The sequence below is a fragment of the Alligator sinensis genome, unplaced genomic scaffold (assembly GCF_000455745.1).
Source record: "Alligator sinensis unplaced genomic scaffold, ASM45574v1 scaffold1338_1, whole genome shotgun sequence".
In the NCBI taxonomy this organism is placed as follows: Eukaryota; Metazoa; Chordata; order Crocodylia; family Alligatoridae; genus Alligator; species Alligator sinensis.
The window spans coordinates 683,104-703,156 of record NW_005842713.1 but is presented as its reverse complement, the minus strand read 5'-3'; the positions used below and the strand labels follow the sequence as shown (position 1 = coordinate 703,156).

The following is a 20,053-nucleotide window of genomic DNA, read 5'->3' as shown; positions in this document are numbered from 1 at the left end:
AAATGTGCACGTGTAGACATACCCACTATAATCTACCTGATTCCTGAAATTCTTTCTACAAACTACAGGTGTTAATGACTCTTCTTCCTTTTTATAGGTCTTTATCTTCCATTAATCAAGCTTCTTTTCCTCTGCTAATTGCTTGTCTGCTACCCTTGGGATTTTCTCCCTCCCTCCAATGTCACAGCTCTACCCACTATTCTTAAAAAAATATTTTCCTCCTCAGGCCTGAAGAAGAGTGCTTTGCATTCACAAGCTTGCCTAACTTTATCCCAACCATACAGTTGGTCCAATAAAAGATATCACCCAAAAAGAACCTTGCCCCTCATATAATTTCTGGACCATCATGGCTACAACATTACTTTAACACTGCCCTCCGACACAACATTAACACTACCCTTCATACCAACACTAAGCGGAGGGCTATACCTAAGTCCCAATCCTGTCACCAATTGAGCACACCTGCACTTAAATGGACAAAGAGGTGCTTCTTGAGTCCTGCAGTGTGCCTGTTCACAGGCAGTTTTATTGTGGTGAGTGTACTAAGCAGGAAAAGGAGGGAATTTCTTCACAGAAATAGAAACATGGAGAGGCAGTGCTGCAAGATGCTGTGAAAGAGTTAACACTGGACTTCGTCTCTCCTGCTTGCTGTACCAGAAACAAGCTGTCAGTCATCTTGCATCACCACTTCTCCTGGAAAAAGCCAACTGTAGGCCATGACTCTAGCTTTTAAAATATTTAAAAATGCAAGAGGTGTCCAAGAAGGATCACTCTTCAAGTATCTAATGGGGTGGCAACACACAAAGCAGATCACTGTGCAGCAAACATTTTACCTATGCCATAACATAGGTAATGGAACCTGGGTGTGATGATAGTTTTAAAACTGTGATGAAAACATGACATAAAATGAACAAAGGACCAGGCAGCTTCATGCTCATTTCTACCTTGATATCATAAATTTTATTAGAAAAAGCATGAAAAGACTTTTTTCTTTCCTTTTTGCAAACAAACCACTAATAAATTATGAAATGTGTTCATATATACACATACTTTGTTGAATTTGAACAGGCCTCAGTACTAAACATGACATAAACTTAGATCAGTTTTTCCATGTATTTAAATCTTTCATAACTCTTCAGCGTCTATACAGCAAAAACAAAAACAAACACATCAAGGAAAAAAAGAAGTAAATTAAGGGCATGTTGCACAGTAAATCTTCATGCCACTTTTCACTCTCTCCATTCACAAGGCACAACCATATTATAAGGATGGCCATGGGAATAGGAAAATCAGGAATACACCAAAAAATAAATGCTAGTTTTATTTTCTAACAATTCTTTTTATTAAATCAAAAGTTGGGTGGGCTTTTTAAATTGGAAGTTAATGTCCTTTTTTTGCTGATCTGTTGTAGGTTTGAAGATTTTTATTTTTCTGATGGCTGTTTTGAGATGTCATGGTTTAATTTATGCTATATTTTATTCTTGGATTTCAAAAGCAGAGAGTAGGACAAATATTGTATTAAATGTATTTAAAATAACGCTATAGTTATTATTATATATTATATACATAATTATATGTAGATATAAAATAATGCAATGGAAACAATGAAACAAGAGAACATGCACAGAGACACATATATAAAATGAAAAAAAACCAAACCTTTATTTTGTATCTATTTTCAGAGAGCGTATCGAGACTATGTTTTATTTTTATGATTTATTTTTATAGCAGTCTTAGAATATTTTTCTTCTTTGATTGGCTGGTGGTGATTTATTTTGGATTCAAAGAAGTTGTCAATGTCATGACTGCCATTCTTAGGGTGGAGAGGACTTTTTTGTTCTGTGATATTTCTTAAACTTGGTGAGATCATAGATTTATTAATCCTTTCTGGAAGTTTGTTCCATAGCCAGATGCCTTTAATGGAAAATGCTTGCTAGAGACCATCATTCACAATATAATTTATAAAGTGCCCAGTGGATGCAGGAGATAGGATTATTATTACTATTTGTTATTTTTACTTTAGTAGTATCTACAAGATCGTCAGGTAATCAGCCACGATGTGCCACACGGTGTATAGATAAGTAAAATAAAGATGATACTAGCCTTATAGAGCTCCTGTAGCTGTGAGGGGAGCCTGCTCTAATGCGCTGGAAATTAAGCGAGTCTGCTGGAGCATGGACATTGATGTGCTCTGGCAGCCTTCCGTGTCACATGTATCAGTGTCTCCGTGTGTCCCTGTGCTGAAAAAATGGCGGCGGGGCACTTTGAAATAAAACACATTTGATGAGCTTTAGCTCAAAGTACCCCACCCCCATTATTTTAGTGTGAGACACTGATACGTATGATGTGCAGACACTTTATTAATATGGTTCACTAATTAAAGTGCTCGGCGCTGTGTCCCAGAACACGTGTAAAAATGCTTACAGAGCTCATAGGCAGATCTGGATTTTATTCCTACTTTATCCAGTAGTTTGCTATTTTAGAACAGGTAGAAGTTCTAGAAACTCAGGATATTCTTCCTTCTGTCTATAATCATAATAACATTTACTAGCTTTTCTAATGTGCTTTGAGAAACTTCAGGGGAAGGTGTTCAGGATGAATACACTAGTATTAATGATAGCAGTATATGAAACTTAGCTTGGACTCTTATATTTCAAGGAGAAAAATTCCCCTTGAAACGAAGTTGTACATTTGCTATAAAAATATTAGGAATATCACAAATAGCTTTTCTCTCAGACCCATTATTGTTACTACTGCCAGTGAAGGCATTTTTGATCACACAACACTTTCTCAGTTGGACATCTCTGGGGATCATGTGGGCAACATTCTACAATCCAAGTCTATCAATCAAAGACTGAAAATGTTGCATTTTCACCTTTTGACCTGTTCACTCTAACAATAAAAAACAAATTCTTTCATGATCCTTTACAACACTTTGTTTTAAAGTCAGTTCAAAGGGGTTTTTTTGTGGGTTTTTTTCCCTCCTAACAAAGAAGCACTATGAAGCCAACATAACTGTTTCCACATCATGGACAGATTTCTTTGGCAGACAATCTGTTAAAAAATAAGGCACTAGCCATGGCTCCTAATTGTTGCAGGTGTTTAATCCTGGAGACACACACACACACACACACACACACACACACATGCAAAGCATAAAAAGTTTACAAAAGGAAGAGAAAAACAAGGGTAAAATGTACTTTGCTATCCAAATGGCAGTTTGCCTAGCTGCATAAGTGCCATTTTTGCACATATGCACAGTTCGTGGTACTACTGCATGTGTAGTGTGGATGCTAAGCACGCTCAGTAGGCTGTATGCTGATTGGGCTGGTATGCCTGTGTATGCTGGTTAAGTGTAAATCACAAAGTTGTTTCTAACAAAAGAATATGTTACATACTGGAGGGGGAGGGCCCTCGTGTTTATGGCTAGCAGCCAAGTGTTTAAGGTAATCACTCTGGATGTGAGAGATTCAAGGCACTTGGGTATGTCAAGTGAAACAGGATGCTTTCCAAGGTGCCCTTCCCAAAGTTCTTACAATCAAATTTTATATTATGGAATATGTGAGAACTACAAGTAATGGGGGGAACATGGCGAGTAAGAATTGGGATTATTATTAAAACTTGATTTTGTCATGTACACCTCTGGATGAGAAGGAGAATGATAGTGCTGTTGGTAGCAATAGAAAAAAAGGGAGTGGAGAGGGGTTAGGAGGAAAGCTAAGGAGGTTAGGTTTGGTCATGCTGAGCTTGAACTGATGTTGCGCCATTCAGGATGAAAAGTCAGAGAAAGAATGAAATGTGAAACTGAACAGAAAGAAACAGGTCTAGAGTGGAGAAATCAAATGGAGATAGAATTGTCAGTACTGGGCTGATAGATGGATCCATGCAAATGGTTCAGGTCATCTAAGGATACAGTGGTACAGAAGAAGAAGTGGGTAAAAGCTGTTTGGGGACATTGAATTTATGACACATTATAACCTGCCTAACATCTGACTCCCCAGATACCTCTCCACTATTTACCAGCTACATTCATCCTCCCTCTGCCCCCAACCTGTCTCTCACCCACTGACTCCTCAGTTTTACATCTTCACTGACTGGCTTTCTTGCATTCAGACCAGCCTCCATCTTCTTTACTATTCAGTCCATCCAGGAAGAGCACACACCAACTGCAGATGCTTTCTCAGCCTGACAAAGGGTATTTGTACCCAAAAGCTTGCAAAGCATTTTTCTAACTAGTTGAGTTGGTCTAATAAAAAATATCAGATTCACCCAAAGAACTTTGTTTGCTGAATTTTAAGCATGCAATTACATACGACAGAAGTAAGACTGGTTGTAAATAAATTACTACGTTGTGTCACCATAACACTTCACTCTGCTGCCTGGAAGACCTGTTGCCCTAATTGGGAGTACTCGTAATTTACTTTCATTATTGTTGTATATATGGGGAATCAAAATGCAGGGAAAGACTGTTAGAAGCATCAGAACTTCTTGAAACAAAATGTATCGGATGCATTTAAAGTGCTGTCTGAGAAAGGCTGGATGGGTGTGACTGATTTAATACTCTTTTTCTGTGGAGCAGACACATGTGTTGTTTTGGGAAATAGAACCACCATCTTTTTTTAATTGTTTTAGTGGAGTTGAATATTTTTACATGATTTTAAAGTTGTTCAAAAGGTTGTTAGCTTGCAAAGCAGTTAGGAACATTCCATAGGCTTCGGCTGGGCTCTGGGCTGCTGGGATGCCAGCATGCTGTGGGCAGAATTTTTTTACTGCAGTGAAGAGACTTCCTTTGAAAAGAACAGGCAAATATATGTGAGTAGGTTACATATTTCTGCAGTTGACATATTTTGTGGCTAAAAATATCTAGAGCCCATATCCCACCTTCAGATTCAGCCTCAGAGCCTGACCCAGTTTCAGAATACAATTTTTCTGTGTGGCTCATCTTTTCTTGTGTCTGAAAATAATGTGAAAAAAGAGAAACCTTAGACCTAAGTATCTGACTTGGCAGGCTCCTTCTTTCCTCTATTTCATTTTAAAAGGTGATTGGTCCAGTTGTCTCTATTTAAGGACAAACATGCAGAGCTTGGATAGCGCTTGAAAAATCTGAACCTTAAGAGTTCCTAAAATTTGATGTTTGGACTGGCCAAACTGAAAAAAAAAACATATTCCTTGGCATTAAAGACTGCAACATTACAGGAACAGATTTTCGCAGCTTGTTGGCAAGTTTACTTTGATTGTTCACACTTTACCACTGTGATTTCTCAACATAAAAGAACCCAAACAATTTTACATAACTAGACTAATGGCCAAATTCCTACAAGATCTGGACTAGAGGAGAGGTGGGGGAAATGTTTCATTTAGACCCCAATTCTCTTTGTTGCCAGCTGGAAATAATGCAATGATGATGTAATTAAAATTGAGAAAAAAAGAGTGGGTGGCATCATAGTCCACCAAGCTCCTCAGGGGTATTCACATTCACATTTGACCTCAGCTATCACAAACTGATATATTTTTTTAAATTTTAAGCACTAAACTGATTCATAAAATCTGGTAACAACCAATAAATAAAGCTATAGAGCACAGGTGGTCAACAAGTGGGATGAGCAGCCTCTGTGTGGCACTTGAAAGACTGAGAAGGGAATAGACAGCACAGCAGCAGACAGGGAAGCAGAAAGTAGAGCAGCAGATCAGCCAGGGAATACAGGGCAGGAAGCAGAAAGAAAAGCAGCATTTCAGGCAGGAGAAAGGGAGCAGAGTGGTACTCAGGGAAGGTGCACGGCTAATTTGCGCTACATGTGACAAAAATGGACAACAGCCATAGACAAAAGCAAGAAACCAGTAATCCCTATAGACAGTCCTGCACTACTGTACATGGAGAATATTCTTTTCCCTGAGTCACATGGTGGTTAATTACTGTAGCCCAGGTACACCCAGAGGGGTGTGCCCTGTCCTTGGATGACAGTGGTGGGGGTCAGGCAGGGTGCTGATGGAGGGGCTGGCTACTAGAGCAATGCCCTCTCCTCTCTACAGAGCCAGGCTGAGACTGAGTGCTTAAATATATACAATTTATTACTATAGTAAATGCTTAAGATAAAACATTAAATATTTACAATAAAACTTAGCATATATCACTACATATAATATTCTACAATTCACATAAACCATATAACTTACAACATATATAATAATTAATACATTTAACAAGATAGTTAAGGTTACAACATGATAAACACATATGAAGACTCAACTTATATAACCCAAAGAAGTTAATAATATTTCCTACACCTACCAAGTAACAATAGAAATATACATATGTAGCCCAGGTGTACACGGGTTTGTACTTCCCTCTCCAATTGAGGGAATGATTGTCAGGGCAGTGTGCTGTGGAGGAACACAACAGCCCAGCGGCCGCCTCTGTCCCCTATAGAGTCAGGTCCAGTCAATCAATTAATTAACTATATACAGGTTTAGTATTACAACAAAACCGTTAAAGGGTAAGGACAGAGATTATATATACATGTACAAATTTACAAAACAATAAACTCTCTAATATATATATATATACAGATATACACACACCCAGTTATCATTTAAAAATACAGATGAACAATACAACAAACCAGACCAAAGGATATTGATTGGGCAACCTTATAACTCTATTCATATACAAACTATTACTTCAAATTATTCACATCAAATGTAAGGCGCAGTCCACAAATATAATCAGCAGTCCTTAGACTACCTGGGTGCCCTCCAGGGCAGGGGCCCCACCCCCAAGGTACCACTACAGGAAAGGTGGTGGAGGAAAGAAAAAGGAGCGGAAGACCCCAAAGACTCCTAAGTTCCCCCACTATCACCCAGGAGTGGCCCACGTGGTGCCCCTTCGCAACTCTCCTGGGGGGTCCCTCCCCTGTGGGGACCCTCTCTCCAGGGTAACTTACTGCTCCACAGTCCCAGAGGTTTGCCTCTTGTTCTCCAAGTCAAGGTCTATTCCCCGCCAGGTTTTCCTGCCACCTGACTCTGCTGCTGCCATTCTGGTTTAGGGTCACAGGCACCGCTGTGTGTAGTTGCTGCTTTGCCTGGTGCTAGGGGTTAGAGGCCTGGACAGCCTTGTGTAGCACTGGGGCTTGGTCTGTTCCCAGACCATCTGGGCAGCATCATCTGCACTGAGCTGCTGCCCTGTGTCAGTAGTTGTAGACCCGAGCCACCTCAAGCAGCTCCCAGGGTTTCTCACCCTCCCTGCAGCGCCTCCTGCACCAGCCTTGTTCTGGGGGTTGAGGACCTGAGCCACCTCAGGGGCTCCAAAGATCTTGCTGCGTTCACTGGCCTGTGCATCATGTCTCTGGCCACACGCCACAGGTTGGATGGGATCCACCAATCAAAAAGCAGGATCTTAAGCCTGGGATTCAACCCAAGCTTTGAAAGGTAAGCCTGCTACACATATTAACACATTAAGAACATATAAACCATATAAACTTCCTTAATGAATACCCATAGCTATATAGACCTTGACACAACAACTATCACCCAAAATAGGGAGTGCACCAAGTACCTCCCCGAGGGGTTTCCTTAGAGCCCCTCCCGCAATGGAGGGTAGAGGCCACAGACCCTCCTGTCCTGTTCCCACCTCCTCTGCAGGCCCCGCTGCCCCAGCAAATCATGCTTCCTCTCTGAAGCAGCCAAGGCTCATCCCCTGAAGGCTGATCCTCTTTCCAGTGACTCCTTCAGCTCTCCTCGATGGCCTGGCACCCCACACTGGGCAGCCCAGGGCTCGCTCTCTCTCATGGCAGCTGAACCCTTACAGGCTCTGGTTCCCCAGTCTAAGACCAGGGGGCCTCCCTTTCCTGGGCCCTGTTCTGGGTACCGAGGCTCTTTTAGTTAAAGGCGGAGCCGCACTGCGGGGCTCCGGTCACTCGGCCTAGGGCCAGGGCTAACTTGAGCAGCCACGAGCTGCTCCCAGGCAGGTCCTTCATGTGCTGACCTGTGCACTGGATGAGGCCTGAGCAGCTGTGAGCTGCTCCTGGGGAAGATTCTGCATGTGCTGATCCGCACACCATGTGGAGCCTGAGCAGCTGCTCCTAGGGCCAGCTCTCCATGTGCTGATCTACACATTGTGTGGGGCCTGAGCAGCCTCGAGCTGCTCCCAAGGCCAGCTCTCTGTGTGCCGATCTGTACACCAATTGCCCAGCCACTTGCTGAGTTTGCAGGCTCAAGCCACCTCAAATGGCTCCTAGAGCCTGATCCCCAGGTGCCGATGTGCACACCACTGAAGCTTAAGCAGCGTCCCGAGGATGGCCATCTCTGGAGCTCCTCTCTCCTTGCTGTCCCTCATCATCTCTCTCCAGCGTGCTGAGCACACTACCCTTTTATACTCTTCAGGGGCTCCACCCCCAAAGTTCTCCGGACCTGGCTGGCACAGTTCTGATTCAGGTCCAGCTGTTCCTTGCCTCCTCCCTTCAGAAAAGAGTGGGGCATTGCTTCCCTTGTGCTGCTTCCGGATTGGTGGGTGGGCTCCACCAATCAAACAGAAGACCCTTGATCCTGGGACTCAACCCAAGCTCCAAAAGGTAAGCCAGCTACATTACTTCATACCCTGCAACTTATGCTCCTACAATGGGAATTTAATCTGTTTATATATATGATAATTCATTGTTATAGATGTCCCATCGTTTGCACATGAAGAGTCAAGTAGTGAATAGATTTTATTTTCGTTTATGTGCCTGGATTCCATTCATCCAAGTTTGTATTAAGGAGAAGTAATGGACTCACCATCTTCTCTCAGAAGGGCTGGATCTGGAAAAAGCAGGTGGAGATCTCTGTGTCAACTATGAAATAGGAATGTAAGTTAAACTGCTGTTTTTTACCTTTGCATTGTTTAACTTACTGTGACTTTTAATTTTCCTTTCTTACCTATTAATGTTACACTGAAGATTGAATAGACGTTTCCACTCCATCACATATTTATGCTATTTCAGCATAAGGAATAACTTATTTGTGTGGTGATACACAAATAGTATAAGAAGCTTCCCTTTTATTAGGTACCATTTCTACCACTAGCTTCAAAGCAAAGTAACAGGCTGCTGTGTTTTTATTTCTCTTGATATATCTTAAACATTGTTCCCTTGTCATCATTGATTGAGGGATGGGGAAAAGGTATTTGTATTTGTAGAGATGACTTCTGAGGTTTAATCTAAGAATCAGAACCACGGATTCATGGTGCTCCCAGGAGATTCCAAACCCATTCCTGAAATGTAATTACATTAATTCCATGACTATGCAATAATCTATGAGTACAAACATGTCCTTATCAGAGGTGTCACCTCAGCTTGTTAGACAGGAGAAGTTATGTTAGTGAATAGAACACTGGGTGCATCTACAGGTGCATTTATGCAGGACCAATTTACTTGTGAATAAACCACTTGCAGGTAAACAGTCCTGGGCAGGAGTGTACACATGCAGGGATATGGCAACAGATTTGCTGCTCCTAGCACCATACTGCTGCCACATCCTGCAGCCCAGCAATGGGCCCCTGCCACCACCAGAGGGAACTCCATGCTCTGGCTGCAGCACCAGCAGCCACAAGCCATCTTTAAAAGCCAACCTCACTCACTCCTCCCTAGCCAGCCACTTCCCTGGCCAGGAGCAGCATATGCAGCACTGGGGCAGCATGTGACAGTGCTCCCTCTGCACCATGGCTGCTCCAGCCTGTGCCCCTGGCAGCCACAACCAGGAACCTGGGCTCCTGCTGGCCACTGTGCTGGCCCCGCTGGCCTGCTGCACTGCCAGCTGGCCCAGCTGGCCCATTGCCATCTGGGCACTTCCAGCTCATGCATTGATCACCAGGCCACCACATGACATCCCAGGGCCACCACAGCCACGCACCTGCTGCCTGGAACCCATCCGGCTGGCTGGACCCTGGCAGAGATGCTGATGACATGCTGCTGGATGGCACCGCTGGGGCTGCCTTTGCCCTCCTGAGACTCCAGCCCTGCTGGCTGGAGGCATTCAGGATGACCCAGGCCATCTTCTGGGATCTTCTGGAGCAGCACCAGCCACACCTGGAGTGGCAGACCACCAGCATGTGGCCACCCCTCCCTGTGGACACCCAGCTGGCCCTTACCTGGCTGAAGCTGGCCATTCCCACTGGCCTGTGGTATGTCAGCCACCTCTTTGGCATGGACAAGGCCATTGTTGGGGAGGCCATCCTGGAGCTGTGCAGCACCCTCCAGGACATACTGGGGGACACAGTCTTCCACTTGCATGACATCCTGGTGGTGGTGGTAGGGTTCCATACCCTGGGATTTCGCCAGTGCAAGTTGCTCAAAGACAACACTGAAATGCTTTCTTGCCAGGCTTAAATAACCTTTTAGACATGGCATGCACATATGTAGATAACATAACATTTTTTAAACTTTAAATATATTACCTTCAACTGCAAATACATGGGGCAGGATTTTTAAAGAAAAATGCAAACCTCTTCCCTTGGGATCAAGCAGAGGGAATGCCATTGCCCAGAATAGTTAGGTGGTACCATGTGGCTGAGTGCCCATTTTGGTGCCAGGGAAGTTAAATCTTAAACTCATTATATGATGTTAGGCAAATTATTTTGCATTTCTGTTTCAGTTTGTCCCCTTCTGTAATATGGGGATAATACTTATGTCATGGAACAATGTGAGGATCAGCTAGTTAAACAGATATATAATACAAATTTTATATTTATTGGAGGAAAGCTATTATTAGCTCCAATAAAACTTATTATATATTTTTAAGTAATTCTAATAAATCTTTCATTCATTAGGAAAGAAAATTCTTTCCCTCAGGAATCCAAACTATGAAATAACTTATGTGACTTTATGGGCAAAGACACTAAAGGAATTTCTAGGACTATAACCATCTTGTAAACCTTGCTGTTTTAGCCATATCTGCCTTACTGAACAATGCTTGAGGCCACCCAGAAACATCAAAGAGCTCAAAAAACAATAAAAAAATGACAAAAGGTAAATAGACTCTTGAGTCTACACTAAAACTAACTGAAATGAATTATAAAGTATTTACAATGATTTACACTAAACTAACATGACAGAGAAAGGGAACGATTACTTCCATAAATCCTCAGGTAGGTGGACAGTAAGGGTGTGAAGGCCCATTGGTGAGTTATTTATATTCTTCATTTATAGGATGTAGAGCTCCAGGGAATTGAAACACGCTCTCTGTTGACAAGAGCAGCTTCAGAAGGTTTTATGGCTTTTGTAGCAAGGCCTAGATTGGGGTTCTGTGGAGACAATGTCAGAAAGAAAATATTTTAGTGTTATTTTATCACAGCCCTTTTGTTCCTTTTTTTAACTCTCCTCCTTTTTTGCTCCAAGTATTAGTTTTACATTGGAGCAATTTCTTTTTTATCCTAAATCAAAGACCTATCACCAATGGCAGCTTTGTAAAACAAACAGCCCTACAAGCAACATTTTTTCGTAGCATGACAATTGCTTTTTTATTTTTTTTCTGTGTGAATTCAGCATGCTAGAGGTCACACACACTCCTTGTCCAAAGCAGCTCAGATTGTACTAACACCAGGTGAACAGTGTCTTTGTTTAAAAGATTAAATGTCATGCAGTGAAGAATCACCATCTGGTCTACTGTGTGAATCTCAGGCTGTGCCATTCATGTACACCTGTGGAATTCACTGTCACCAGAGGTCATTGATTCAGATATACCGTGGTTGCATTTATAAAAAAGGAATGGGTAATTTTATAATCAATAACATCTGTGAGATGCAAGCCATGATAAGGGGGGAAAAGATTAGTTTTCTGAGCAGCAAGGGATTTCTGCAATGGTCAGGAGCCCTTAATTCAGGCCAATTTTGTACCTTATCAATGTAAGAAAAAGAAACAGCTTCCTGCAGGGCTAACATAGCTTCCTAAATTCTGCTTCTGTTTTTCAGAGCTTGAAATAATCATCATAAATTTGACTATAATTCTTGATATAAATCAATTTGGAGACAGACACAGGGCAATAAAAAAAAAATAGCAAACAAAGGATCTTCACTGTTTGTAGCCTGCCCTTTGATCAGAATTATAGCAGTAAAGTCTCTCATTTGCTTTCAGATATTCCCTCACTTAACTGCCCAATTGAAACTACACTCCATTCAGGACTGATTGCTTAGAAATCCCAGACAATGAAATGTTATATTTCTCGTGCAACCAGTAGCAGAACTGAGCATATCAGCAGCAGGTCAAAGGAATGACATGTCATTGAAAAATGCTGAAAAAAACTTCTCTCCTATGGCTACTCTTCACTCTCCCAGTGGGATCCTCCCCAGGGTAATGACAGAAAGTTGTTTGCACATTAACTGCTTCCCTTTTAGTTCAAGCAGGTTGACAGGACTCATTCGTACCCTGAAAGGCAGAAAGTCAAGTGAGCTGAACTCTCTTGGACTACCACTCAAGCACTCACAGATTTGCTATACAAAAACTAGAGGGAAGGGGGGAACTTTCAAAGATATGTATGTCTGAAATTCAATGACATTAAGCATGTAGGCACTGTCCATGCACAGGAGTCAAAGCATAGTAGGATGTGCTCTAATAGATAGACTGGGCATGCTTAATAAAAGGGGTACTAAACTGAGGAGCAAATGAGTACACACATTGACAATTCAGCCTCTCCACAGTACTTACAGGCAGCAGGAGCTCACAAACTCCATAGCAGCACATTAAAGAGTAGCATGTTCTCTTGCTTAAAAATGAGCAGCGTGCACTCCAAGGCCTTGCTTCTGGATGCCAGCAGATATGTAGAGTACTAGCCACTTTGCTGATGTACCGACCAGGCTCCTTGTGACATTCCCCCTCCCTGCACTCATAGTTTCATAGTTACATAGATGTTAGCGTCCAGGATTAAGGATAACAAAAAGTCCTTTTTCAAATATATTGGGAGGATGAAGAAGGCGCCAGGTAATGTGGGGCCCCTGCAGGATATGCGGGGCAATCTGGTGGTTGCATCAGAGGATAAAGCGGATCTCTTTAACCAATTCTTCACCTCCGTTTTCTTGTGCAGGGAACGGGACTTCCCTGCTGTGATAGAAGCCGGACGCGAGGGGATCGCCTTCAGACCTCAGGTTGGGGAGGACCGGGTTAGAGAGCTTCTGGAGGGGCTGGACGCGTTCAAGTCAGCGGGTCCGGATGCTCTCCACCCCAGGGTGCTGAGGGAGCTGGCTGCGGTTATTGCAGGGCCCCTGGCACTGCTCTACGAGCGATCGTGGTGCTTGGGAAAGGTGCCAGACGATTGGAAGGTAGCTAATGTGGTCCCCATCTTCAAAAAAGGGAAAAGGGAGGACCCGGGCAATTATAGGCCCGTCAGTCTTACCTCAATCCTGGGGAAGCTCTTTGAGAAGATCATCAAGGAGCACATTTGTGATGGGCCGGCATCAGAAATGATGCTCAGGGGCAATCAGCATGGATTTATTAGGGGGAGATCATGTCAGACCAACCTGATTGCCTTTTATGATCAGGTCACAAAGGCCATGGATGCAGGTGTCGCGGTGGATGTAGTCTTTCTGGACTTCAGCAAGGCCTTTGACACCGTCTCTCACCCCATCCTAATTAATAAACTAGGCGACTGTGGCATAGATGCCTACACAGTCAGATGGATTGCAGATTGGCTGAAGGGTCGCACTCAGAGGGTGGTGGTGGATGGATCATACTCGACTTGGGGGGAGGTGGGTAGTGGAGTCCCCCAGGGCTCGGTCCTGGGGCCTGCGCTGTTCAATTTCTTCATCAGCGATCTTGATGTTGGGGTGGAAAGCAACCTGTTTAAATTCGCTGATGACACCAAAATTTGGGGGGAGGTGAGCACGCTAGCAGGGAGAGAGAGATTGCAGAAGGATCTGGATAGGTTACAGGGGTGGGCAAACAGGAACAGGATGTGTTTCAATACGGACAAGTGCAGGGTGCTGCACTTGGGTAGTAGGAACCAGCAGCACACTTATAAGATGGGGAACTCCCTACTTGAGAGCACGGAGGCGGAAAGGGATCTTGGTGTCATTATTGACTCCAAGATGAACATGGGCCGACAATGCGAGGTCATGGTTGGCAGGGCTAACCGGACCTTGTCGTGCATCCACAGGTGCATCTCGAGTAGAGCCAGGGAGGCGATCCTCCCCCTCTATGCGACGCTGGTCAGGCCGCAGCTGGAGTATTGTGTCCAGTTCTGTGCGCCCCATTTCAGGAGGGATGTGGACAACATGGAGAGGGTCCAGAGGAGGGCCACCCGCATGATCCGGGGACAACAGGGCAGACCCTACAGTGAGAGACTGCGGGACCTGAACTTATTCAGCCTCCACAAGAGAAGGCTGAGGGGGGACCTGGTGACCGTCTATAAACTCACTAGGGGGAACCAGAAGGGTTTGGGGGAGACGCTGTTTCCCCTAGCCCCCGCTGGCATAACAAGGAGTAATGGGCACAAGTTGATGGAGAGGAGGTACAGATTGGACATCCGAAAAAACTACTTCACAGTTAGGGCGGCTAGGAGCTGGAACCAACTTCCAAGTGAGGTGGTGCTGGCCCCTACCCTGGGGATCTTTAAGAAGAGGCTGGATACTTACCTGGCTGGACTCATTTGAGTCCCGTTTTTGTTTTTAGGGTGTGCTTTTTTTTTTGTTTTTTTTTTTTGGGTTGTTCTCCCGCCCTGGCGGGGGGTCGGGCTAGAAGATCTATTAGGTCCCTTCCGACCCTGAACCTATGAAATTATGAAACTATGTTAAGGGCTGGAACGGACCTTACAGATCATTGGGTCCAGGCCCCCTTGCACTTCGGCAGCAACGACTGCTGGGGTCAGATGACCTTAGCAAGGTGGGCATCAAAATGCTTTTCAAAGATTGCTTGGGTGGGTGACTGTATTACTTCTGGAGGGAGCCCATTCCAAACCCTTGGCACTTGACTTATAAAGAAGTTTTTCCTTATATCCAGTCTGAAGTAATCTTCAATCAGTTTGTGCCCATTGCTTCTTGTCCTCCCCTGGGGGGCCTTGGTGAACAGATGCTCTCCCAGGCCCTGATGTACAACCCTAATATACTTATAGGCTGCCACCAAGTCCCCTCTGAGTCTTCTCTTCTCCACGCTGTACAATCCCAAGTCTTTCAGACTCTCCTCATATGACCTGGTCTGTAGGCCTTTGATCATGCACATGGCCCTCCTTTGGACTCTCTCAAGCTTCTCCACATCCTTCCTGAAGGGCAGCACCCAGAACTGGATGCAGAACTCCAGCTGCAGTCTCACCACTGAGTAGAGTGGGAGGATGACATCCTTAGTCTTCCTTGAGATGCCTCGGCGTATTCATGCCACTGTTTGATTAGCTCTGCCAGCCACAGTATCTATTGCATTGGCAGCTTATGTTCATTTTGTGGTTTATCACAACACCCACGTCTTGTTCAGTTGTGGTGCTGGCAAGCATAACACTGCTGAGCCTTTAAGTGCATTTTGGATTATTTCTCCCTGGACTTTACATTTATCCATATTTAACATCATCAAGCAAGCCTGTCCAAGTCAGCCTGTATTGCCAGCCTGTCCTTGAGCATGAATACATTTCCCCATAGTTTGGTGCCCTAAAACAGCAGCTACCAGGAGTGGGGGTCAAACCCACGCAGACATATGTCCACTGGATCTTAAGTCCAATGCCTTAACCACTCAGCCACCCTGGTATAGGCAAGCTAACTCAGAAATAGCCTCTAGGTTTTCACATAGGGTGCCAACCATAGCAATCTGTTAGGATCCTGTAAAGGGGGAGACAAAGAAGGCAGAAGATTCTACACTCACGGGGTCTTCTGCTTCTATGTACTAGCACAGGAACTAGCCCAGCACTGTAGTCCACTGGCTAGGACTGTAGGATGAGAGACTGGAATCCATGGGCATTTATAGACATGCTCTGGGATGAGGGGAGGGAAGCATAGTGCTTTAATTAGCGCACCTCTGAGAGCTGCGCTAATTAAAGCGCCCAGAGCATCATGTGTCTCAATGTCTACATGCTGAAAAAATGGCAATGGGGCACTTTGAACTGAAGCTTGTTGAATGAGTTTAGTTTAAAGCACCCCACCACCATTTTTCAGCCTGGGGAACACTGATACACATAGCACTGGAGTCTGCTGGAGCACGGTAATTACCACACTTCAACAGACTCAATTAATCAAGTCTGCTCCAATGTGCTGTCATTACAGCATGTCGGAGAACCCTCCCTGCACATGTATAGGAGCCCAATGGCTCTAATCCTGGATTTTCTGCTAAGTAGCGGGATGGCTCTGCACAAGTCATTTTACCCCTGCCTGAGCATAATGCCTACCATAATGAGTCCTTTAAGCTCCACTGTAATACTACAACTCATTCCTTATAGAGCTTTGTGAAATATTCACCTCAGTTGATGCCTAATCAGGGGTCTCAATATCATATTGAAACCCAAACCATATTCTTCATCAAGTTTGTCACTATTTTCCTTTCAAGCAAAACTGAACCAAGTTTAACAGGAATTTGGCCTGGTTTATATATTTGTGTCACTATTCTGCATGTATTACACAGTTTTACACAGTTTTAATATGAAATCAGGTGGAACCTGGAAATTTAATTTGAGCTTTGTTTTGAGGTTTCTAATGTGATGGTCAACAAGCAACTACCAGGAAGGAAACCCATGTAGGCACAAAAAAGTTAACATTGTATGAAAGTTGTAGTTGTGCCTCATTATCTAAAGCATCAAACAAATGCCTTGCCACTTTGAAAAGGAAAAATGGTAACTATACATCTAAATCCCATTGTTTAATATAGTATTTTAATGTTCCTATACTCTGTACCTTGAATTTTCCTGTCTTAATCCATACCAAGATCTAATTTGAAAAGACCTATACCAAGACGGCTTTAACAATTAAAGCTGGCTGCACAGACTTCAGGAAGTTGTGTTGCTCTGGATGGGCAAAGTTTGACACATCCAACAATTGTATTTCAGGTGTATTCATTTGTTTTCCAGGAACAAAACTCCAGAATACCAAAACTGTTGTTATACTGACAATTAAGCATAGCAAATACATACCAGATATTTTCTGAGTCTTTGATGATTGTAATTGCATAGTTATTGATTTTGCTTTCTTTGTCTAATTGCCTTTAAAATGCAGTAAGTGTGTTGTAACATTTCAAGTTCTGGTGCATGATTTGTGCTGGAGGGCAGGGGAGGTGGGGGTAGGCAAACAGAAGAGGCAAGGAGACCATAAAACAATCCCTATGGTGACACTTGTGAAAATGCCTGTCAGCTTGTCTGTTCTCTGGTCGTTTTGCCTTCTATTTTCAAGGCAAGGGGTTTTACAAAGTGAATTATCTTCATGCAGATGAAAATAACCACTTATTTTGGTAAAATTTATAACGCCAGATTCTACTTTTAGCAAGGAAATGCAAACAAAGCTGGGAGACAGTTTGTTCCCTGACCCCAAATTCATTCTATGTTGCTATAGCATCACCCCTGAGAAAATGGGACTGGCTCCTTTCCTCTCCTTAGACCTACTCAATGGGCTTTTGTCAGCTGTTGAATTATAGCATTAAAATTTAAATACTAGGGATTTAATGGAGGATTATTATGACACCCTGGTGCATTCTTTGTGTTGCTGTTGGCAACAAACCCAAGGAATGAGTGAAAGAAATAAAAACGAGGAGCTGTCCGTTTAAAATAATGCTGGTGCTAGTACACATTTTGCATGGAGGAAAATATTTTCTATCTTCAACTATTATTATTGTCACATCAAAGGAGAGTATATAGCCAAATGTGTCACAAATACTTTTAAATCATTAAGAATCAATGACAGCTGAACTCTCCTCCAGAGCAGTTATCTTTTCCTTGAAAATTGTTTTTTCTACCTTATTGTGCAAAATAAATTTATCAGCAGCCAGGAAATGTGCAAGCAACAAAACATCATTAATCTTGTTTCATTTGCTCAATGAATAGTAAAAGTCTTTTAGAAATATTGGTTGTCAAACATGTCAAAGTAAATTTTCAGAGCAACAACTAAATGTTTTGACCATGACTTCCTTGTATCCATATGGGAAGTTTTGGGAACAATATCCTATGTTGATAAAAGTTCAAGCACAAGTCGCTGAATAGACAAGAGAATGTTGTGTCATGCTTATGCATCAGGGTCATAGTTTTCATGAATTTGTGTAAAAAATGCCTATTTAATGGGGAGAGACAGACAGACAGACAGACAGACAGACAGAGACATTTCTTATTTTTTAATTAATGCAATGTGGCTAAAAGTAATGTTTTATTCCCTGTTGCCATTTTTGTAACCAATGTAGCATTGGTGTTATTAATTAAGTGGGAAATAATGATATAATCTGTTCCATTTAAAGAGGCATTAAAGATTCCCATGTGAAGCTTATCTTTTTTCTCCATCTGATCTTCTACTTCTCACAAAACAATAAAGACTAAATTAATTTCAGGTCTAGCAACACTAACTTCTGAGGAGTCACACACGGTGTCATTTTGACCCATTTTTTTTCTGGTTATTTATATTTTTACATTCCATGTGTAACATAATGAAGTATAAGTTTTACATAATTTAAAATAGTAATAATACTACTTGGACAAAAACTTCAGACAGTAATTCAGCATGTTCTTCTTGTAGTTTAATGCAAAATACTTAAGAAGCTGGCAGTTTAGAGACCTAGATGAAGGATTTATCTAAGGCTAATTCCCAATTTTCACAATGTAAGGATATCTGGGGAGCAGTCATACTGTACTCCTTTCACGGTACAAAGGGCAAGAACATTAAACATGACCCTACACTAGTCCACTTGTGTTGACTGAAAGACACCTCTAATAATAAATAGTGTCCCATTGGTGAATACAGCTGGAATAAAAGGAAAGAAGGTGAATGTAGCAGACAATAAGAACACGCACTGAATGAACGTCAACAGCAGCAGCATGTATGGGCAGACACACTTCGTGGGATATTCAAGAGGCCCTAAGAAAATGTAGTGAGGACAGTCAGAAAAAGGTGTCATGCTGCTGTTTTCCCTCCACAAATGAAAAACATAAGATTATATATCTGATCATGTCTTGGATTATTCTTGTACATATGATGATGCAATCTCATTAAGTTAGCTGTCATTAGGGAACCATAAAACATAAGAGACTACCTATACTTGAATACAAATGAATGTACCCTGGAAGAATCCATGGCTGGTGTCATATCTAGGGCTATAGTTTTGTGCATACTCACCCATCTTTTAAGTGCCATCTTTCAATATCATGAAGAATAAATACCTGATGGTTTACTGTTTTTTTTTGTTCTGATGAGTGACAAAAACTATGCCAACAAAAACCTATGAGTGGCATGAATATTTGTCCTTAAAAATGATGGATGACAGAGATTGCCTAATTACTTGGGGGAAAAAAAAGTAAACACAAAACCAAGAATGATAGTATGACAAAGAAAGACATATAGAAGAAAAATCTTTGAATATCTGGTCCAGTGATTTCAAAAGAGGTCCTATTTTATAAATTAAGAATTTTGGTCAGCTAGAGATGAGGTCATATCTGAATCACTGGGAACATAGAATCATAGAAAATGAGGGTTGGAAGGGACCTCAGGAGGTCATCAAGTCCAATCCCCTGCTCAAACCAGGACCATGCTCAACTAGATCATGCCACTCAAGGCTTTGTCTAGCGAGGTCTTAAAAACCTCCAAGGATGGAGATAAACATCAACACTGATCTCTTACTGGGATAATCTTCTTGTAACTGCAAAACACAGCAGTCTGATCTTGCTTATGGGTGTCTTCAGTCAATGGAAACAAGAGATATTCAGTAAAGAGAATTTAAAAAATAACAACAGAATTCCTACTCTGTCTGAATTTTCTTGAGAGATAATCTTAGGTTGGTCATTAGATCCATGGGGAAAAATCGTTTCACTTCACTATTTTAAGGAAATTGTCCTAATGTGTTACCGCTAAAGTAAGTTAGGGTGAACCTGCCCTGATCTTACTTGGGAGTCTCATTTTTTTGTCAAGGACATAACATAACTAAAATGTTCT

The 20,053-nt window shown here is 42.5% G+C and overlaps 1 non-coding gene across 1 annotated transcript; it reads right to left on the bottom strand.

The window, feature by feature from the left end:
• Nucleotides 1–15,605: 15,605 nt before the first annotated feature.
• On the bottom strand, nt 15,606–15,688 carry TRNAL-UAA. The gene has a single exon. It is a non-coding gene; the product is annotated as a tRNA-Leu (tRNA).
• Nucleotides 15,689–20,053: the final 4,365 nt, after the last annotated feature.